Source organism: Pezoporus flaviventris, unplaced genomic scaffold (genome assembly GCF_033815535.1).
Source record: "Pezoporus flaviventris isolate CSIRO_AGI_PZ_B2104156 unplaced genomic scaffold, CSIRO_AGI_Pfla_v1 ptg000029l, whole genome shotgun sequence".
NCBI classification, from domain to species: Eukaryota; Metazoa; Chordata; class Aves; order Psittaciformes; family Psittacidae; genus Pezoporus; species Pezoporus flaviventris.
Genome location: NW_026892577.1, coordinates 7,041,123 through 7,064,395, shown reverse-complemented (window position 1 = coordinate 7,064,395; position 23,273 = coordinate 7,041,123). Strand labels below are relative to the sequence as shown.

The 23,273-nt window shown below is 42.3% G+C and overlaps 1 protein-coding gene across 4 annotated transcripts in view; it reads left to right on the top strand.

Moving 5' to 3' along the window:
- Positions 1-332: 332 nt before the first annotated feature.
- Positions 333-23,273, top strand: part of SHOC2 (SHOC2 leucine rich repeat scaffold protein) — a 70,617-nt gene continuing 47,676 nt past the window's right edge. The window contains exon 1 of one of the 4 annotated variants that reach the window (XM_061458772.1): positions 333-464. The gene's annotated coding sequence lies outside the window, so the exon portion shown is untranslated. Of the gene's footprint in view, positions 545-1,082; positions 1,216-23,273 lie in introns of those variants that run through there. The other 3 variants (XM_061458774.1, XM_061458771.1, XM_061458773.1) reach the window with 3 other exon arrangements.

The window sequence follows — 23,273 nt, the reverse complement described above, 5'->3', positions numbered from 1 at the left end:
TGTTCCTTCTAACACTTCAATGAGGTGTAGTCAGTGCTCCTCACTCAGGGCAATCGTCACACTAGTTTCAGCGGTGACACGGCGGGGATGCGCTGCCAGGGAGGCTCCGGTGTGAGGCCGCGCAGGGCCGGTTACCTGCTGAGGTTGCCCTGCAGCTGCACCGGCGGGCTCTGAGGGGCGGCGGCTGCCCGGCCCGGCCCGGCCTCTCGGGGCTTACGGGACCCCGAGACAAGCGGCCCAGACAGCGGGGAGCCCGGCGTCAGCCCGCCCGGGACCGGCAGGCCGGCCCAGGCCCCTCCCCGCCGCCTCACCGTCGCCAGGGGCAACCGGGCCACTTCCGCCCGCCGCCAAGATGGCGGCGGCGCCGTAACCTGGAAGCGGTCGCTCGCTCGCTCCGCGCCGCGGCGGGCCCGCCCCCGGTGTGCGGCGGGAGGGCGGTGGGCGGGCAGTCCCGTGACGGCTCGGTGCGCACAGACGGTGGCCGGCAGGGGCGGGTGGGGAGGGGGGGTCCGAGCTTGCCTCGGGAGGATGGCGGAGCTGCACGGTACGGGGCAGCCGGGCTCGGGGCCGCGGCTGGTTGGGGCGGGGGGGGGGGGGGGGGGGTGGCGCCGCCGCCTGGGCAGGGCTGAGGCAGTGGCTGACAGCGGGCGGGGTGGGCCTGGCGGCGGCCGGGAACGACGGCGGCGGGGGAGGCGGGAGGCCGCGGGCACAAAGGCGGGGAGGGCCTGGGCAGCAGGTAACCGCGCGGGGAGCGCGCCCCGTGCCGCCTCAGAGCGGGGAGGTGGTGGCGGGAGGCAGCGGGGCAGCCCTCGGGGCTCCCGGCACCGGCACCCAGCGAGTGTGTGTGTGTGCGTGTGTGTGTGTGTGTGTGCGCGCGCTCCCGTGCCCCGGCGGGGCAGCCCCGCCCGGCACCGCCGGGCCCCGGGCAGGTGGGGCGGGTCGGGCCGGGCCGGGCCAGGCTGGGGGCCGCCCGCTGCGAGCAGCGGGGCCGGGGCGGGCGGTCGACCCGCTGGGCTTGGCGGCAGGGCTGTCCCGCTCCGCCGCGCTGCCGGGCGATGGCAGCGACCAGCCGCCGCCACAACAACAACAGAAAGAAAGGAGGAAGCTCCGCTTTACAGCTTCACCTCTCCTCCTCCCCTCCAGCTCCCGGTGCCGAGAGCTGGCTAAGAGAAATCTGAGGGACTTCGCGTGTGTGTAATGGCACTGGCGCTCAGCGTAATGATTACATCTGCCTCTGTGTGTGTGTGAGTGCTGTCCCCCACCCTCTCCTATAGGCGTGAGGTTCTTTTCCTGTTTCACCCGATGAATTTATTGTGGCAGTTCTGATGGAGACGGACAGGCAGAGCCTCCTTTCAAAAGTCGTCGCCTTCCTGCTTAGCCAGGTGATTTTTGCCAGTGTTTAAACGGGAGAGGTGTTACAGAGAAAGGTGTGTGACAGCCATGTGTGGCCGTAGAAGGTGTTTTCACCGAGTTGTATGTATCTTTCTCTAGGAAACGGTTAAAAAGATGTAGTAATCTTAGGTGGGGTGAACGGCTGTTGACTAAAATCGCGACTGGGTGTGGGCTGTGCAGGAATTCATCAGAGCTGAAGTTTGGTGGAACTGTTGCCGCTTTACTTTACCCGCAGGTATGGACACGGAGTAGAAAGTCGCCGTGTGTGAGGAGGGAACTATGAAGTGCTGAAGTAGTGCTAGTGGTTTTTAACTGACGTGGTTGAGCTGGGACTGTGGAAGCATACGTTCAACTCGGCTCTGCACATGTGCAGACACTTTTGAGGCAGAATATTCATGATCAAGGAGTTGTAATTGTGCGTGTTGTCATTGCTGCAGGACTTGGCTGGGTTTTTTTTTGTCTATCAGAGCAGAAATTAAGGTGGTTTTAGTAATTACCTTCATGATTTTTCTCCTGTTTCTTGTTTACACATTTGACTTTCTGCTTGTTGTTGTTTTTACCTTGTAAACTGCCTTTTTATAATCACTAGTCATTATGGGATGCTTCTATTTATAAAATCAAGGGCTTAAAGTAGGTGGTGGTCAAATTAAGTTACACTTATTTACAGCCATATTTCAGGCATATGTTGTATAGTGATCTTGATATAATCCTACTGTGGTTTTGGGGAGGATTTACTGTATCCTATGAATTTGTTATTACACTGTTGTGAGTACATTTTAATTTTAGTAACACTCTTATCCTCTTAATTCCTGTTGACTGATTTGAGTTTGACTGTTCTGGCTTTGGATGTAATTATTCTTTGCTCTGGATGAGTAAAATGGGAGATTACTAATTTGAAGCTGGACTCCTTTTGTTTTAGGCTGGTGTTTGTCAGCCGTCAGGGTTTCTGTACGTGTGGCAAGGCAAAACATGTACATCAGGCAAAACCAATTTTATATGTAATCTTGTAATACAGAAGGATGATTCCAGACAAAGCTCTCCTTGTGTCCCCAGCATTCCTTTGAGGAATGCCGAGGACTCCTCAAAGAGGATGCTGTCTTCAGCCACATCCCTCTATTCTGCTCTTTCTAGAAACGTGAAACAATCCCCAACGTTTTCTCTTAGGGGTGATGGCAAGGGTAGGGTTGATAAACAGTGCTGATTGCCAATAGCTGCTCTTCCCAGTCTAGTTTTTCTTTCCAGCGTGACATATCTGTAAGGCAGGAGGTGCTGGGAGGGGCGTTCCTTTGTTATGTTGACACTTAAATCGCACTGACGGGTGTATTCTCCTCCAGGAATTCTGTGTGATTTGAAGGGATTCCTTCAGACGAGGAATATTTTCTCCAGCTGCACCCTTAGCCTGTGCACAGAAATGAATTGCTTGGAGGATCCGCTGTGTGTGTGCCTTTCAGGAAACCCTGGGATTCATTGTGACTTGGCTGTGGCTTTCTAGAAAAGAATGTTTCTGCTGAAGCGGGGTGTGTGTGTGGCAGTCCCAGCTTGTCACTGCATGAGCTGACCTCTGTACAGCACCCCTGCAATAGCTGGATGCATGTGCTGCTTACGTGTGTGCATGGTACTCCTGCATGTTAATTGAATTGAGGCTGTAAAAGTATCTTGTGGTTGTTATGAACATGAAGGATCGCATTTTGTGATCCCGTCTTGACAAAGCTTGAGGAAGCCCTGCAAATAACCGGGCTGACTTTTGGGACGGTTTAAAATGTTGCTAAGGAAATAAAACTGCGTTAAGAGAAACCAGATATTCCAAAATACTATTGTGGAGAAATTTGGGTGGGCTCTAAAATAGGATGGGTCTCTCTAGCAGCAGGTTCTCCTTCGTGTGTGAAGAAAGATGAAAGTTTGCATGCATGGAGGAAGGGGAAGGCAGTGTTTGCCCCTTCTTGCAAGCCTTGGCCCCAGGATGGCTCACCCTTGATGCCTACTTTTTCCCTGCCTTTTGGGTGACTCTGCTTTTCCTGGTTGCAGGGGAGTTTGTGGCCCATAACAAGTACCCCCATCCAGTGCTCTATACGCTCTCACTCAGCTTGGCCATTGGCATTTCCCACCCAAAATGCTTCATGGCTGTTTGCTTTTTATTTGATTTTCTTATTATCCTCCCGTAATTGAAGTGATGCTTGCTTTCCTGCCTGTCATTGTAATACCTTGTATTTATTCTTACTGCATGCAACTGCATCTCAGAGGAGGTATTTCTGTTCTTTCTCTTTCTGATGGGTTTTGTGTGTGTGAGAGAGGGCTGGGAAGGACACGGTAGTGAAGATTACACAGCCAGTTGTAACTAGATTGCAGAGACAAAAAGAGCCCTTGTTTACATTATAATTGTACCGGCTGACATATTCTAGTCTGTTTGGTACAGTAGTCTTGCTGTGTTACAAAATGTACCGGGATAAAATGTAACAGGTTGTATAATGAGCAGGTAATGTTTGCAGTATTAGCTAGTGACCTTAATTTGCTTGTTTTTTGCTGCGTTGCTTGGGCTTGATGGTGTTGTGAAATAGATGTAACATACTATTAAATCTGGGCATTCTACGACACCAGATTTGGTTCAATAAAGGCATTTTCCATACAGCAAAACAATGGTCTCCAGGTAAAAGGGGAATTTTAATTACTAAGAATTTTTCCATTATTAACCAAAGATAATGTATATATTTTGTAAAGAAATTATGCAGTGTTGTTTTCTTTCAAAAAAAGTAATTTCAAACTGCATTGTTTAGTCTGTTTTAAGATTGTTGCAGTTTAAGAAGTACTTTTTTTGTGTTGCTCTCAAAGAGAAATACATGAGAGAACAGAGCCTATCATAATTGTGGACATGCTGACTAGCATGAGAATATGTCAAGAGACTGTGAACTGGTGTGGATAAATACTGGGATGCGTGGTCAGACTTCTTCAAACGATCTATATACTTGGTTCTTTTAGTCCCGTTTTACTATTAAAGGTGTACATGAAAAAAAATAGGAAAGACTTGAAGTATTTCTTTGCTTTCGGGTTCTCCACACTTTTCAGAGTGGATGTACATTAGATCCTGATTTGCACACCTGCTTCCCTTTATGTTACAAAACGCGTTGGAGAGTATTTTTTGCCTCAGGAAAGCATGCAGCTGGTTTGTTTTAGTATTTTTTAGAATAAAGTTTGCTCTTTGTCAGTGGTGTTGCAGAGAGGAGCAGCGCTGGGGAGGGTGAGCTCTGCCCCAGCCCAGTTCATCTTGAGAAACATGCGACTGGTGCTCATAGTAAGTTGGTTGTAGCTTGCTCTTACCTTTGCCACGCTAATCCTCTGTGTGCTTTTGTGTCTTAAAATGCTTCATATTCTGGAGTGATCCAGCAGACAGTATTTCTGCCGAGCCGTGCTGATCCCATGGATATTGTATCTGGTTCAGCAAACCTGCCTACCCTGTGGTCGGAGGCTTTTTGTTATGCATGCATCCTAATTGTTCTTCTGTTGGCATTGTAGCAGACTGAAGGGGCTGCGCACCAATGCAAATAGCCTTTCTAATACCTTACGCATTTGCATTATAATGGCTGCATAAATATTGCAGCACATCTCAGTTCACTCTCTCGATAATTTGACTGCTTGGCTTTAAAATAGGTTCTTTCTGTAGCACAGATCTTGTGGTTGGGATTGCTTCGCAGAGGGGTTCTGAAGCGCATCTTTATTAAATAGTGAAGCCTGTTTGCGATGCGGTGTAATTTTAACTCACCCGTGTTGCAGTCTCCCACTCCTTGCAGCCCACAGGTTCATACAGGCGCTTGGAGGGGGAAAAAAAAAAGAAAGCTTAAGCAGTTTTTCACCAACTATTTCTAAAGTCACTATATTTGGGGTTGCAAAACATGTTTGCTCGAGACTTGGTTTTGCATCCATTTCCAGAAATCCTATAGATGTCTGTGGGAATATTTTGCGCATAAGGAATGTGCAGTATTGTGCCATCATTGTTTCACTGCTGAAACATTCAGTGACTTATGACTATCTTTACCCAGAAGCACCCCAATTTTCCTTTGAAAGTGTTGATGCAGTGATGTGACTGAGAGGAGACACTTTTTGGGAACTGGTGGCAGGTTGCCATCCCCTATCTGTCAAAAGTTTGCTTTACGAAGTTGTTAGAGCAGGGATTGGTATCACTTGCTTGACTCGTAATGATTAGTAGATGCATAGAGATTTTTAAATCATCATAGAATGCCGTATGTTAAAGGTTTGGATTAATGTCTTGTAGCTACAGCCTTGTTATTAATGTATTGTGACACATTTTGGAAAGGGTAATATATTAAACTTTTATATTTTTGGCTAGTCAGATGTAGTCCAGGGTTCACTCTGTTTTAGTGGTTTAGTTTCTGAAACCTACAGCAAGAAAGGTGTATTTGAATCAGCTGTTCATGTTTTTAAAACTATATCTGATGTTAGCAGCCTGTCACTCTTTCAGTTGTTTGCACGCTTCAAAGCAGTGGTAGTTGTTGGGGTTAAGGATATGATGAATGACCCTGCTCTTGGAACTAAAATTAAGAAAACAGTTTTCTGGAACAGTACATGATAGTATTTCAAGAAACCATAAATTTACTGAGAACTTCTCTATGATGACTGATGATTCACTTATACATGAAGTATTCTGCATTGTGCTGCAAACAACATACAAATGACTATAATACAGTATTTTTAACACTTACCCTGTCAAAACCTTGTGCTTTGTCTGCTAAAAGTTTAGAATATTTCTAGAGATGGGCACGAAAATACAAGGTTAAATAATGTTAAGTGAAAGCATAAAAATAATCTTGAAACCCTGACACCTGAGAACCTTAAGCTGTAGTATATGTATACTCAGTAATTACCCAGTAGCTATTACAGATAATGTTAGGTTAGTACCTAAAAAAATACGACAAAACCACTTTAGGGTTTGCTGTTGTATTTAGATCTGTGTTTTCAGTGTTTCCATCCTAATTAGGGGATAGTATTAAACTGAAATTGAAGATGTGTTTCAATGACAGTTTGAATGGTCAGAATGATCCATTAGTCTAGCAGTTTGTGTTGATTGGGAATGAAAATAAATGTACTTTTATGTAGAAATACCTGACTGACCAGGGCCTGACATTTATTTTTAACCAGATGCAGTAATGATCACAGGGAGTTGGGCTTCTCCTTTTTCTTTTGCCTTTATCCCAGTCATCTAAATCTTGGCAAATAGGGGATTTTGCTTTCTCTTCATTATGAGGCTTCTCTCCTTGACTGGGAGTAGTGGTAACCTGTGTTTTGTAGCGTGTAAAATGTCCAGTATTCTGTATAATCAGATTTCTCAACAGTTGTGGGATTGTTTTGATGGCGAAAGTTAGGATAGAATCTATTTTGTAACACAGCGTTAGTCATGTTTATTGATAATTGTCCTGCGAGGAAACACTCGCTTTGGGTCAAAATGCTTTAAAGGAAAAATACTCTTTTCTTACTGTTTTAAATCCTGCATAGTTTTGTTTTTTCTTTAACCAAAAGAAAGCAGTTTAGTGTCACTGTAACTTAAAGTTTGTGTAGCACAGAAGTGAAGGTCCTAGTAAATTTATAGGTAATTGGCTAAAGCTATACATACAGTGCAGCTGCAGGTGCTGCTGAGTAAAGTGCTTTGTGCTGTGGAAGAATTCGGTTTTTAGCTTCAGGGTTTTTTTCCTTCATGTTATACCTGATCCAGCAAAATGCTGGTGTTTGTTCCATCAGCATTTAAAAAAAGGTGAACTAAATCCTATAATCACTTTCAATGTCTCCCTTCCAACACCCCCCCCCCCCCCTCCAGTCAACCCCCAGCTGTCCAAGAGAAGGAAATAATGGAGTAATCCTTATTCTCTCTATTAGGTGAACTCTTGTATTTCTGAAATTGTGATGTTCAGAGTTTCGTGCTCTTTTATATTCCCCTTTCCCGTCCTCTTTGAGTTAGCCACCGGAGAAAAGCAGAACTGTGTTTCTTTCAATTCTGCCACACAGAGAGGAGTGGTCTTCAGATTGCCTTAGATACTAAGTCCTGTTTAGAAGCATTTAGTTACATGGAGTCACTGTGTGTTGCGGAGAGAAAATGACTTCATTAGCAAACTATATGGCTCCTGGAGGCATCAGGTGGCTCAATATGTAAACAAAAGTCCAGAGCAGTCAAAAATAGAGCTTTATAAAAAGAAATAGTGCAGAAAAGTGACCTCCTAAACAAGGAAGTGAAGGGCTACCAGAGAATCTATCTGTGGAGTCCTGCAAAATGCTGATTATAGCAGAATATGAAGGATTTATCATGAAAACCCATTTTGCTGTTCCTTCTGACATAGCATTTAGAGTACATGATTTTTTTAAAATGGTTCTTGTAGAGGACTGATTGTATGATCAAAGGGCTTAAAGCCAAGAGAATCCTATAAAATATGCATAATTTGGTGATTTGCACTGTTTTCTTATTGAAGGGATGGATAGGTTAAATGGAGCCTCATTTTAAATGTCCTTGTTAACATACTAACTCTGTGACAATTACTTTTCTAATAGGTTTTAAAATCTGATGGCTATTGTGCAGTACTTGAAAAACCTAGACTAGTTCTTATTAAAGAGAATTTGATAATACCGGCAGTTACATGAGATATATTGAATTTAAGATTCTGGATTATTTCATGAAAAGGGAAATTTATGTTGGTAAATAACATGAATTAAGAAACCTGGGAACTTGTCTCCATGCAGCAGGTTCTGGTCTTGTAAGTCTCTCTTAACTCTTTTGAGTTCCGGGACAGTGTGCAGCTGATGGCAGATTTCAGGTGATCATATTTGTTTTTCATAGGGGGCTATACATTTGCTTTTTGGGAATACTCAATTGTTTGGCAGCTTTCTTGATAGCATATTGTGTGTGGTAGGCCTAGTTAGGAAGGAAACAGAAGTTTAAATATTATAGCCATGAGTTGTAATTCGTACAATAAATACAACAACTGGGATTGTTTTTTCCCCCTGATTTCATCCATAAATTTATTTTCTGTGTTTTAGATCATCATTAAGCATGTTCTTACAGTAGCTATTTCTCTCTTTCCTGATAAGAAATCTTCACATAAATGTTGGTAGTTACTTCTTGCATTTAAACCGTACACTGCCTTGTCTTTTAAAACTGCTTTTTCACAGTCCAGCTCTTTTGAGAAGCCTTAAGTCATACCCAGGCATTTATTGGGGTTTCAGTTACACGCTTTCACTGTAGTATCATGTTTTCTGCTTCTGAGATGCTGTTTATTGAACCAGTTAGTTGCTGGGTACAAGCCAGAACTTTCTCCTGAAATCAGAATTAATGACACTGGGACGGTTTCTGTTCCTAACTGGCAGTGACAGTTAACGTGTGACAAGGACGTAGTTTGTATCCTGCAACCTTGGTGCTTGCCTGCGTCTGTGCCTATACTCGGTCCTGCTGAAATCAATAGGGTAAACTTCAGAGTATGGATCACACGTTCACATCATAGATTCTATGGTATGTCTGTCTTGGAATGTTTTTGAAACCATTCCAGCTCCTCTGTAGTCAGCAGATGGGATGCATACGCCTTCATTAACAAGCAGTTAACTCTGCTGGTATGACTGAATTTTCATCACGCTCCGGGTCTCTGACTTGGCTCTTTCTGCGTTCCAGCTCCCACTGTTTGTTCTGCTCTCTCCAAGAAGAAATCAGCACTAGCATTACATGCTCCTGCCCTCCTGTGGTAACAAAACCCTAAATGTTTTTCTCAAAAATCAGGTTGTGTAAAAATAGAAGGAGAAGAGAATAAGGAACCACTTTTTTTTCTTCTGGAGTAGCTGCATGCAACTCTCAAGATGTATGTTTGCTTTTCGTGAAGTGTTCTGCTTCAAAAGCCCTGACAAAATCATAGTCATGTCTGAACATGCTGTTACAGTATCAAAAACACGGTGTAGCTTTTTATAGCTTTGAATTAACCTTCTGGCCTTTTTGCATGATATGTGGTATCCCTTTTGCATTAGAATAGAGAAACTAAGGCACTGAAATTACAGGCTAGATTAGCAGCCACAATGGGGTTGCTCTACCTCTCCTGCAGTGACTTGGTGGGAGCTGAAACCCAGTTCCAGCAGTGCCTTGAAGAGCCCGCCCAGTGGGGTGACCCCTGCCAAGTTCACTGTGAGTAAGAAGCAGAGGTGGATCTAACCCCAAACTCCTCGCTCCTTCCAGACAAGTGGAAGGTGGAGCAAGACAAATGGGTGTGAAGCCTTTATTGCCATGAAATTGTTGTCAGTAATAAAAGCCATGGAGAGCAGTGTGTTTGAGCTTTGAACATGAAGTGTGACAAGAGGTCATGTTGCCCAGAAGGATCCTGAAGTGGCTGTAGTCAGTATGTGACCTCTTGTTTTTTTAATGATCCTCTGTATTAGTAAGACATACTTAGTATATGACAGAAAGCTGCAGTCATCTTAGTTTCAAAGCTAACGGTGTATATAAACTATGGATATACTCCTTCAGTCTCTTTAGGCAAATGTTTATGTGTTATTCTCAACATGTAAAGTCTTGGAATGAGAAATCTGTGTTTGTCACAGCTTTCACTCCTGTGACTTCCAGTGTCTACCGAAACTGTTGGTTTTTTTTTCCCCTGCTTAAACCTGCTTCATGTTATCAGGGAGACTTTCACAGTTTGCACACCGTTGTTTCTTCAGGCCATCTTGTTGGCTGTCTTTCAGTAATATTTAATATAAACTGATAAGCTGTATACCATGGCAATCTGAAAGTAAGCTTTAGAGCTGCTTCTGATGATTTTTCTCATTGTTCTGTACTTTTACAATGTCATTTTTGGTCCCTCTTTATCTTTGAAACCAGTTAACAGTGAAAATACATTACACATTGTTCCCACAAAAAGAAGTGCTCCAGAATAAGTTTTGGTGATCTTTGCTGTATAAAATTCTTACTTTGTGGCACAGGAACAAGTTCATTCGAAGCACAAGGCTGTATAGAGCATGAAAACTACTCATTGCTACTGCTTGTCTCTGTTCCCTTATCCTGGCATAACGTACGGTATGCTGCCTCCAGTCATCATAACCAAGAGTATGTCCGAGATTTCTTCAAGTAATGGCTCTGACCATTGAGTTATTCTGTTTGTAATTCTATCTAGAAGTAAAAAGTTCAAATGAAAATAGGGGTAAAGAGCACAAAAGTTTTCTATGTGAGTGCTACTTTTAAAATGCCGATTGTTGTCTAATCATAGAATCATGGAATGCTTTTTCTAAATGGAAATCTTGTATTGATTTGAACTTTTCCAATGATAAAGAAGCAACTTGTTTTTCATGTCTGGAGATGATAAACAAAGGATAATGAGCTACAGAGAGGGTTTGAACGGGCTGTGTATGGCTGTAATGACTGCTCAGACCCTTTTCTCCCTATCAGGTTTTCTCTTCCGCCTAAGCAAATTTCTCAAGCGGTGGAGGGCGAGATGGGCAACAGTCTTAGATATTTATTTTAATTATGATTTTTATATAAGTTAAGTGTTGTGTAACCTGGTTCATGAACTAAATGAGAAACAAGTTAACAAGTTTACATTTGTGGGGTTGTCCTTTGATGGCCATCCTGTATGTACTGCAGGTGTATATTCATTAGTACAACCAGTGCTGCTTTTCAATTACCAAAAGTAAGTGGGCAGAACTTGATTAATGAATTAATTCTGGAAATGTTACTTTCTGCCCAGTTTTGGACCACTTTTCAGGTGGCTGCTCTAATATGAGGTTTACGTTGACCCTTTGTAATAGCAATGATAATTCCAGAACCCAGACACTTAGGATTAATTTGGATTTTGATTTTCCTTGCTGCCAAAACTCTTTATTACTAGCTTGCAAGTGCTCTAAGGTCTGTTATCAGTCAGATCAGGGGGAGAGGTTGTGTGGTCCTTTTTCTTCATCTAATGTGACCCATGGGCACTTTACATCTCCCTGAGAGTACTGTTTGGTTTTGATTATTATTAATATGCAGCTTTGAGCACTGCCTAGCACTTGCAGCCTAATGTAAATAAAATATCCCAGCTTGAAAAGCAGTGATAAATGGAAGCTTAAACATGTGGTCACCAAGCAGACTAATGAGCCAGTGCAGGGTGTTTGGTTCTCCTAAGTCAAGCTTTTCTTTTGCCTGTAAGGTTCACTTTTCAGTGTGAGGTGTTCTGATATGCTGACGCCGTTGTAATCGTACCATTATAAGTTACATATGTATGTATGTGTGTATATATGTATATAAAAATAAGAGGGGAGGGAATTATTTTGCACTGTTTGTGAAGTTCACCAGATCCACTTGTGGATCACTCCCAGCTTTATTTTGGTATTTCTGATGACATGTTGTCATTCTTAAAGTAGTGGTGTGGCTTTGATTCAAATTTGCTAGTATTTGAAACAGCGTCTAGAAATAATAACAAGTGGTGAGCTCCTTATAATAATACACCTGAGGAAGAAATTTTGACTGGAACTGCTGATTTTATTTTTCCCCAGCTCAATTTAGATTTGCTGTGTTAATCTCTTTTTTTTTTTTTTAGTGTATTTTAAGTGAGACTTGAGGATTTAAACATGCTTATTGTAACAGTCTTGCTCTCTAGAAATACTCTTTTTTTTTTTCCCCTGTGTTTAGGGAAATGATTTTCTTTGGGCTTGATGTATCCCTTAATCTAAACAGTATTCTATTGATTCAGTGTTTGAAAACCTGTTTGAAAGGAAAACGCATGAGGTGCTGGGTTGATGTCGAGGTATGGCTGTAGCTTTTTTGTAGCTTTGTGTTAAAATGTTTGTGTTAGTTCTCCGACGATGACATTTTAGTTGCTAGGTTCCTAATAGTTAAATTTCAATGAAAACACAGATTTTAACAGCTCAAAACCCCCCATTTGACGAACCCTGATCATATCTTCTTGCAGTAGTCTCAAACTTCAGAGTTTTTCTTGAGATACCTATGATGAATAATAGGTCTTCCTATCTAGTTTCTTTAGTGGAGAGATTCAGGTGTCCCCTGGCTTCATACTTGCTTTTTAAGGATAAGGATGTGCAAGTTTTTGAATATTCTCATAAAAGAAAAAAGCACTGTGTCAGCTGAAATAGTAAATTTCAGTCTTGCATTACTTTAGCACTGCACTAAATAGTGGTTTAGCTGAAATATAATTTCACTGCTGACTGAGTTGCTGGGTTTTTTTGTTTGTTTGTTTTCTTGAGTTGTTCCTTAGTTCTGTGCCTGTGTTTTGGAACTGTTTACCGGTGTATGAATACAGGTCATTGAAATGGTGTCCAAATACAATTACTACTTGCAATTACTTCTCATCGCAGAGGGGGAAACCCAAATAGGTGCAGCCTGTAGAGATCTTCCTTTGCTGGGGGGGTCTGTAGCTGTTCCACTTCTACATTATACTGGATTTGTAGTATAGTTAAATTGGTTGCTGATAGTTGATAAGTGAATCCCAAATTCAGAGAAAGATCGGCCTCTAACTAATGCTTTCTCATCTAGGTTTTATTTTTGCTGATCTTAATGTAATGTGGAGACTGAAACAGCCATCACCTTCTTGATTTTTCTCATAGACATTGCACCACAAATGCAGTATGTTCAGTCTGCAGATATCTGAAGTCTGATTTATGGTCACATGAGCTCTGTAAGGCTTGTTTTTAAACAGTACCCCAGGCCTTTTAAGCTTAGTTTTAAAACTGATAGTTTTCTGGTTTCATTTCTGCTGAAGTTGTTTTTAGGGATATTTTGCAATTCTTTGTCTTGCTCTCATTCTCATGGAAAAATGTAATCTTCTAAGTGGTGAATGTTAGCAAATTCTGTTGCATTCTGGAGAGCTTTGATTTCATTTAATGTTCAGGCTTCTCTATTAACATCTTATTCAGCATGAATATTATGTGGGAGCATGCAGGGCAGCATAGCTTGGTTAGGGGTCCATAGAGCTGCCTTGCAGGGCAATGATGTGTTTCCTTTTTCTGAAGGAAGGGTAAAAGGGGCATTTGGGCAATAAATACTTTGAGCACTGAACTTTTTCTTCGAAAACACTTTCTAGCCGTATCTAGACATACAAGTACCATGGCCAAAGCATGGAGGGGATAGGGATATTCTAGCAGATTCCTACAGAATTATGCTGTGATTATAAATATAAGGGAGGAAGTGCACACAAAAACACTTCTTGAAGATGTCACTTTTTTTCTAGGGAGAGGTGAACAGCTTTTGAATTAAAATGATAGTTTATTAACAAATGTTAGGAGTAGGAAAGAGATGGTACTGCATAAGATAAAGTATGCCTAATGCAGCTTGCAGTGTAGAGCCTGTCTATTGCAGGGATCATGTGGCCTGGGTTTAGTAACATCAGTGTTGATGTCGTTTGCTCTGTAAAATAGGCTAGATGTTGATGGTGAGAGAAGGGCGCAGTGAAATAGCGTCATCTGCACAGATCTGACACAAGGAATTTAGGAGTTAAAGGGCAGTGCAGAGTATGTCAAGCAGCAGAGGCCACGATTAAAACCTCTTTCTTTGTCCTGCTTCCAAGTGGTAGTCCTTGCAGACACAGATCAAATTTAGGCTTAGCAAGCAAGAATCATTTTAAACTAAAATTTCCTTCTGTGCATCATGTCTGAATTTGATCCCCATAGGCTGCTGATTGAATATAAAGTGGTTTTATATGTATCTTCATTTAGCAAAAAATAATGCTATAAACATTCATTTTAAATTTTAACTAGACTTTAATACTAAGCCAATGCTGACAATTTACAGGACAGTTATGTTGCTCATTGTCCGTGTAAGAATTAGGGAAGGTTTTGATTAGGTAGGAATTTGTGTGGTACATGCAAGTGATATTCAGCTCTTCATATTGCAGCTTCTTCTCCACCTTCTGTTTGAAGAATTATTGTCAGGGAATGTTGGGAGGAAGGAGGAATTGTGGAGGAGAGAAGCAGCCTTCCTTTGCACAACCTTATGTCCAAGAATCACAAGAGCTGGAGGCTGGTAGGGAGGAGAAGGTTTCATCATACACATGCTAATCCGTCAACCCTGCATAGGAACAAAAGACTTGATGTAATTTGGCTGTTTCTTGCCTTGCAGCAAAGGGAGGGATGGAGAAAGGGTTGGGACAGGGTGGAGGACAGCACTGGCACGTTGCACCTTGCCGCAAAGGCACTGTATGCTGAGCAGGTGGCATTGTCTGTGCCCTGTTGCAGGGGACACACTAGTTCAGGTCCTGCTCCACAAGTCTTCTCTAGTTCTGTTGTCCTGCCTGTCTGCTACCTCTCTGCGCTCATTATTCCTGTACACTGTCATACATGCAGTTCCCTGCGGTCTGTACCCAGTACTCCTGTCTCACTTCAGGTAAATGGTGGTGGTTGTCATGTCTCTTTTACCTGTACCTGTGCTTGTTCTCTCTTTCTGATCCTTTCTATTTCCTTGGAAGTGTCATTCTGTGTTTTTATTTCACATTACTATTTTGAGAATAGTTGAGTAAAAAAGGAACAAATAGGTAGCAAGTATTTGTTAAAATAAATCAACTTTGTTGTTAAACTAATGTTTATATTTTTATTTTTCAAGGTTTTGGTACCTCTGCAGTGTTTCAGTTTCTTCTTACTCCTTCTGTTCAGGAGCTTTTTTATCTCACTTCCTCAGATATTCTTCTTGTATCCTCTTACTGTTTGTATATAAATATAGTACCCTGATTTTGAACGTATTGTTCTGGAGCATGTTGTCATACTAAAAGTTGTTCAGCCCTTGTAGTTGGTTCATGAGTCTGTATACCTTTTTCTGAGTGCTTTCTGCATGTGTCAATTACTTTTTGGATTACACTTCTTCTGAAAAGGGCTAATTCCCTTTTAATCTGGGTTACTTCAACCTGTGCTGCTCGTGTGAATGTTCCTTAGGTGGTTGAAATACCAATCTCCTACCCTTGTGTGTCAAAGCATTGAGGCTCCATTGCTTGGCAGCAGGAAGCTGCGAGCGGTCCTCGCCTGTGTGCAGCTCAGAGGAGCACGTGTGGGCAATCCAGAAGTGATGAATCATCTGCTCTCAGCTTGCACCATCCAGTGCAATCCTCTGGTCCATTTATTTAATACATACAGATTTTGCAAGGCACAGGTATCTAGAGGCCAGCAGGTGTGGTAAGGCTCTGTGTTGTGCCTCAGCTGGTGTAAAGGTTGCATTTTTCGTAGCCATTTGTCTTGCAACTCACAAACAGATCAGGTGATTCTTTGCTGAGTTACTTAGACATTTATAAATGAAATCTGGTTTTGTCTGAAACGAAGGGCAGTAAGGTACAAGAATGTTCTTTGTTATAAACAGATATGCAGTACCATTGTCTTTAATACTTATTTTGCTAGGATAGTGGTATGAACTTTAATGTAGCTCTAAGCTTGTTTTAGATTTCCATTATCTAATTGATTAGAAAGGGGTGAGGTGAAAGGCTTATTACTACATCATGTTTGTACAGAGGCATTTAACTCTGTCTAATTCTATGTCTTTTATTTCAGTTTAACTTTGCTGCTATTTTCTACTTTTACAATGCACAAACCTTTCAGGCGTGCTAAAGAGTATATCATGCAGTTTGATTTTTGGCAGACAGAAATCATGTTTTTCACTATTTCTAGTAAAAATGTCATTGCAGACCTTTTGTTTTTTAGAGGAAAAAAAGATGCCTCATCTGAACAGATTTTGAAGAATCTGCTTGGAAGGGATCATAGTGGTTTTCTTTTTTTTTTTTCCTTTTTGAAAGAAAACATCTTGTTCCTGTGAAGATGCCCAATTTATCATGCATTTTCTAGCATTGTTAGTGTATGTGAAATGATCTTTTAATCAGGCTCCTAGTTATGAGCAGAATAGTGTTCAGTGCCATTTGGAGGCTTTTGGGTGTCAGGCTGGGGCTTAAGCTGTTGCGTGGGTAAGCCTCCTTGGCTGTAGGAATGAGCATGAGGAGCATTCATGGGTGGGTCTGGCCTTCACTTGGTCCTTCATAGGAAGGTGAACACAGCTTGGTTTCTCTTCCCTGTTTGTTTCAGTTTTATCTTTTATCCTGGGAAAGAAATCTCCAAGATTGTCTCTGGAATCTGTAAGAATGTGGGTGAACTTGCAAGAAATGTAAATGTTGGCATTCTTGGGTTTCGGTTCTTTTTTTGTAATGCTAATGCATTGAATGTTGATGGGAGTTGGGGGGAAACCATGTAAAAATAAATAAAAAGGCTCTAAAAAGTTACAGAAATCAAGTTTGCAATCTAAAGCAGTCAAAATTACAGGTGTGAATGAGGTGGCTTCTAGTGCTTTAGATGATTGTGCTTGTCAGGATGTGTTTAATACCTCTCCAATTACTACATACTTTTGCCTTCTTGAAGACCCTTCTCCATGTAGTGTGTAGGAGTAGGAGTGGTGCTTGTTGACTGATTGCCATTTCAGTATTTTTATATCTGTGATATAATCTCTTATGTGGATTTTTAAGTCAGCTGCCTTGTACCTGCCAGCCTCCCATCTCCACTTGTGTTCCATCTCCTACTGTTTCTCCCTTTCCCATATTTCTCAGCTTGCCCATATTCCAGGCAGGAGCTTTTCTCCTCTGTGTGGCCAGTGTGGCTCCAAGGAAGGTGGGGAGGTCGGTAGGAGGGTGTTTCAGCCGGATGGGAAAGGCCTGTTCAGCCGCTGTGCTTGACTTGCTCTGTGGGAATGGCTTATATCAAAAGAAGTTGGCGAGTAGGAGTCGAGGAGGTGAAACAGGCTCAGGGTTGATGAAATACTCGGCTCTTGGTTGCCAGAGGAATTCCTTACAGTTTTCTTATTAGAGGGGTTGGAGTGGCCAGGAGTGACTATGTGGTAAAATTCAGTGTAGCATCAGATGTCGTCTTAGTAGATTTCAAGTCCCTAATCTAAACCAAAAATGCCATAGTCCTTATGGAATCGGTGTTAAGATTAATTTTGACATGAAGGTAAAAGCAATGTGCTTTTACAGCTGTCAGTCTTATGAACAGCTGAACTGTGTGAATCACCTTACTTTTTCACTCCATTCTCATGTCTTCTCAAGGCCCCTCTTCCCAACCCTGCAACATCCCAAAAGTCCCCAAGGGCTGGCAGGCAGTTGCTGGTAAACATCAACTTTGAGGAGTGAAGGCTAAAAAAGAGCATTGGCTGTGTGTAGTTGTATACAGAGCTACCTGACCCACCTATAGTATGCATCTCCCTGCTTAAATAATGTTTCACTGCTTTATGTCATTGTGTTTAATTCTGTGTTGCTCACTGGGGAGAACATCTGAAGACTTTGGAAAAGGCTTGGAAGCATTTTTATTCTTCATCACCTTATCAGGGTGTAAAACAAGCCTACATTTCTATGGTGCCATTAGTTTACAGAGTTCCCCAAGGTATTTCTAAGTTGTTTTGGCTTCTCCAGCTGTGGTTAAGCATTGTTTCAAGCAGCGGTGTAGGGCGGTGGTCTGCCCATTGGAACGTGGAAGTTGTTCCACCATGTGCAGCGAAGGAGGGTAAGGACAGGGGGAGAATAATGCAAAATCCTGTTGAAACTGTAGGGAGTATCTGGGTAAGCAGAATGCAATTGAAATTAGAAACATAGCGGTTAATAATGAGAATCTAGCTGGAGTGGACACACTACAGGAAAAATACTATTCTCTTAGGCAGTTTGTAGTTCTTGAGGCAGTTTGTAGTTCTTGAGTCTGAATAAGAATACTCGGAGGGTGGAGGTGGTCCATCACATTGTGTTTAGGCACGTGTTTGTTGGAGTATTTTTAACTTGCAACCAGTTATCCGAAATGTAGCAGTTTCTTTGTACTCTTGTTCTATCTATGTACTTACTTGGCCCAACTCAGTTTGGTTTAGCCAGGTTAAATGCATTTATCTGAAAGGTTCAGATTAGAAAACCAAACAAAAAAAAAATCACAGGAAAAACATTGGTTAAGCAGTAATGGGGGAACATCATAAAATCATAGGATGGTTTGGGTTGGAAAGGATTTAAGATTATCAAGTTTCAACCATGCTGCCACAAGTAGGGACACCTTTCAGTAGATCAGGTTGCTCAAAGCCCCATCCAGCCTGGCCTTGAACACTGCCAGGGATGGAGCATTTACCACTTCTTTGGGCAACCTGTTCCAGTGTGTCACCACCCTCACAGTAAAGAACTTCTGCCAAAGGTATAAATCTAACCTGAACTTCCCCTGTTTAAGTTTTTACCCATTACCCCTTGTCCTGTCGCTACAGTCCCTGATGAAGAGTCCCTCCCCAGCATACCTACAGGCCCCCTTCAGATACTGGGAGGCTGCTATGAGGTCTCCACGCAGCCTTCCCTTCTCCAGGCTGAACAGCCCCAACTTCCTCAGCCTGTCTTCATACGGGAGGTGCTCCAGTCCCCTGATCATCCTCGTGGCCTCCTCTGGACTTGTTCCAACAGTTCCATGTCCTTTTTATGTTGACACCAGAACTGCACACAGTACTCCAGGTGAGGTCTCACGAGAGCAGAGTAGAGGGGCAGGATCACCTCCTTCGACCTGCTGGTCACGCTCCTTTTGATGCAGCCCAGGATACGGTTGGCTTTCTGGGCTGCGCGTGCACACTGCTAGCTCATGTTAAGTTTCTCATTGACCAGCACCCAGAATGCTGATCTGTTCAAAGGGGTATTTATTTTCTGGGAGCAGGTCAAATGCAAAATATGTTAATGAGTTCTAGAAGTGAGGAGATTTATAATTGGAAACTTGTGGATAGATATGTACGTTCTTGGATTTTACTAGACACTTGTATATCTTCCAAGCTCATGTATTTTAGGTGAAAAATAAATGTTACTGCATATATCTGTTTCTGTACTTTAGTTATATTTAAACTAGGTGTTCAATAAAACAAATATATCCAGGCTTTTCTCATCTTAGCTTCAGATCAAGTACTGCAAATTATCTTAGGTAGACAAAAAATGGAACAGCGGCCAGATACTGTGCAGTGCCAAGCTGCCATATGTAGTTATTGTGGCTTCGTCTGCTAGAACATAGAAGGTAGAGTCATCGGTCTTTTTCATGTTCAGAATTGTGTTAAAAGCACTTTTTAAGTTGATTTTTAGATAGGCTTTCTTCCTAACATAGAAACCCTCTGCAAAGGGATCTTGTGACTTGCGCAGGCACTAACTATGATCAGAAAATGGAAGGGCCCGAGAGTCATCCAGCACTGAACTTTGTGAAACGGTCATAATTATTACATAAAAGCGTGCTGAAGATGAGCAAGCTTATTACACGAAATTCAGAGGCAAAGAAACAAAGGGAGATGCTGCAATAAACCATGTTTTTACTATTTTGCCAGATAACTCTGTGTTGCTGGTAGGAGCCAGGGTAGGATGCTACCCTAGGTAGCAACAGAGCGTTTTATTTAGCTGAGATGGGATTTGACATGTTATTTGTCGCAATTTTCATAGGATCTACATAAGTTCTTGGTAATATAGCTAATCAGTAGGTGATATATTACTCTATTGATGTTTTGTGCGTTTGCTTTTTCTCCTGCCCATCATGTTTTGTCTCCTGTTTGGTTGGGTTTGTTTTGATACGTTGTTTGTATTGCTCAGAAGAAATGATAAATAAAAGAACAATATTTGATGCTGGTTTGAAGTTTGCATTGTCACCTTTGAGGACCAAAACATTTTCTGTCACATGTGTAGCAAAGCTCTGTGTGGCAGGCTGCTTCCTTTGTTTATGAGAACTCTTGAGGGATCTGAATTGTAGCTCCAGGGTAGTAATAGTGCTAATAGTGAGGGTTTTTGTAATAATAGAATGTAACTTTGCTACAGCAGGGTCATCTTTATTCAGAGGAGGGTATTGGGTAGATTTGGAGCACTTGCGTTTGTGGTACGAAGGTTGTACCCCACTGTAGATGCAGAATTTGGGTAGTCCCAAAAAGCCCGTTTTTTTCCTAGAATAATATGTCTATTTACAATAGCCTTTTTTTTAAGGCATGTCTAGTTATTAGGACCTGTACTAAGACTGAGAAATGTGTTCCATCAAGCAAATTAGGATTTTTAAATTTCATGTATTATGCAGTATTATAGAGCCTGCTGATATGGTGAGTTACCATGGCAACGGAGACATGCAGCTCAAAAGGTACATGCTGGGGGGCCACATATGCAGAAAGTACCTTTTTACATATTAAAATAAGCTGCCACATGGAGTTAGGAGAATGCTTTGTACTTGTTCTTAGAGTCTGTTTCTATGAAAACATGAAATGGTATTTTATAACTTGGCCAAAAACTAGTGTGTTTTTTTTTTCCTTTTCCCATAAAGGAGAGAAACAAAATGCTTTATAAAAATAATATTGGAGTGAACAGAATGAATCACACGATGTATATTTTTGTACTTGCTGGATGAGTTCAAAAGGTGGGGCACAAAAAATTACTTCTACCCCCTAGGAACTTAAGGCGTAGGTGACTTTCTGTCTGCTAGCGTGGAACCTTTTTGTTGTGATGGATCTGGACTTTGATATGTGACCTGGCATTTAGTGCAGCGAAATACTTCCAGAAAGCAACAGATCTGGTGACAAGTGAATGAAAAGATGGATTTGAAAGCTTTGAAACCAACAGTAATGTTCCATTTGCTATGGAAGGGCATGGCTTCGGAAGCCAGGATGGGATGTCCTGGGAGATGTGCCTGGTTCTGCAAGCACAAAAAGATCAACCTCCAAACACCTCTTGAAACTGATTTGCTTATTTATAGTAACTTCAGCTTTAATTGCAGGTAGGTTTATAATTAGGTGCCTACAGTTACAGATGTGCCTGCAGATCTAAGAAACCACAAGTAAAGCATAAACAAGCCTTCAGAAGTGGTCTAGTTGTTGCCCCCTTGGTCTGGTCTTTGTTCGGTCATTCCCTCGACCTCCAGGTTTTGCTGGGATGTGAGACTGGGTTGTGCTCAGCTCTTCTGCAGCTATGGAAGCAGTAAGGAGGCAGAGAATGGTCTTGGTTGCAGTCATCTGGCAGATGAAGATATCCTAAAGGGCTCAGTGGGCTATCAGGGTTCTGGCCTCCTCACTTACCCAGCTCCACAGGCTTGGGCTGTGTGTGCAGGGAGGCAACAAGCAGTTACCTTGATGTGAGAAGGGACTGGGGGGGGGGAAGTGGGGTCATATCCAGATACATTGGAATCAAGCTACACTGGTAGTCTTTAAATTACCATCTTATGGCCATTCATTTACAGGACCAAGATGAATTTAATGGTCAGCCTTCTCTGTTGAACAAACCAGTTATCATCACAGCTGGCTCTAAGAATCATTACAGCTGCTGCCACTGACCACCTTGTACACTAAGATCCAGGGGTTTTCTTACCAAAGAAGAGAAAGTCTCTAGCTGGCATGTTTCAGGAGCACTACTTCTGTCGAGATAGATTAGGTGATGTGTTTGATCTGTGGTGGAGCAATGGCTGGCTCTTCCGTGCTGTCTCCGTACCTCTCAATGAGGTTTTGTGTTCAGAGGAGCCATGGAACCGCGCTGTAACTGATTCAGCAGTTTGCTCCCAGCTGGTCTGTGGTGGCTGCAGCGGCAGAAGCTGAAATTCACTTACGCAGATGAAAACTCTGTAGCTCAGATGTTTGAAGCTAGCAAATTGTAGGAGAGAATGTGCTTTGTTTGCAAGTGACTCGTTGGCTTAAGCTATTTCGGTTTTGAAATGAAAGTGGTGACCATCTTTTTTTGCATATGTGGGATTGAGAATGGAAAGTCATCGTAGCCACTTGGGCTGAACTTTGAATTTCATCCATTGCTTATTAATGTGTTCATGTTTGTGGTGCAGTAGAATATGAAATGTTTTTCATGTATCCCATGCTATCCTAAGCAAAAGGTAAATACTTCTGCGAAGGTAGATATTTTCTGTTTGTTGTTTGTTCATCTCTGCAATTACTGGATATCATTTGAACTCTGTCTTGTTGTTAAAGTAACTTAGGTCTGACTAACTAGACTTTCCTAGATCAGAAGTGCAATCTCAAGACTTTTTGATTATGTAGTGGAATCATTGTCTGCTTACTTCAGAGTGCCAAGTATGAGATGATTCCTTACTTCTTTGACATATTTAATATTCAGAATGATCCTCTTTTGTTACTCAGGTTGAAAAGCACTATCCATGGTGTGCACCGTTTGGGTTAAGCTTAGTGCAAACACAGAACAAAGAGAAAAATAGTTTCTATTCCATGACTTAAGATTCTATACATAGTACAGAATTTTCCGTTCAAATGCAGGCCTGTGGGCTTCCTGCTACGTTACAGAAGAAGTAAAGTTGTATTTCATTTCAGTGTCATCTATATAGGCCTTAGTGAAAGCGATGTCTTCAATATCACATGCTCTGAATATTGGAAATGTTTCTGATTTAAAGTGCCTGTTTTGTCTACTGAAATAGCAGGAACCAGTAGATGTTTAAGTGTAGCTGTAGGGTGACCGTTTTGTAAGATAATGTGCTGTGATGATTTTCCTTTAGCAGAAGAAACTGCTGTTGGTTAGTCTCATCACTTGAGAGGGAAATATTCATAGAACCACAGAATGGTTTGGGTTGGAAGGGACCTTAAAGCTCATCCAGTTCCAACCCCCTGTCATGGGCAGGGGCACCTTCCTCTAGACCAGGTTGCTCCAAGCTCCTGTATCCAACCTGGCCTTGAACACTGCCAGGGATGGGGCAGCCACAGCTTTTCTGGTCAGCTTGTGCCAGCACCTTGGCACCCTCACAGAGAAGAATTTCTTCCTAATGTCTAATCTAAGTTTCTCCTCTTTCAGTTTAAGGCCATTCCTTCTTATCCTGTCTCTATAACCTCCTGTATAAAGTCCCTCTCCAGCGTTTTTGTAGACCCCTTTAAGTATTGGGAGACTGTTACAAGGCCTCCCATAAGTCTTCTTCTCCAGGCTGAGCACCCACAAATCTCTCAG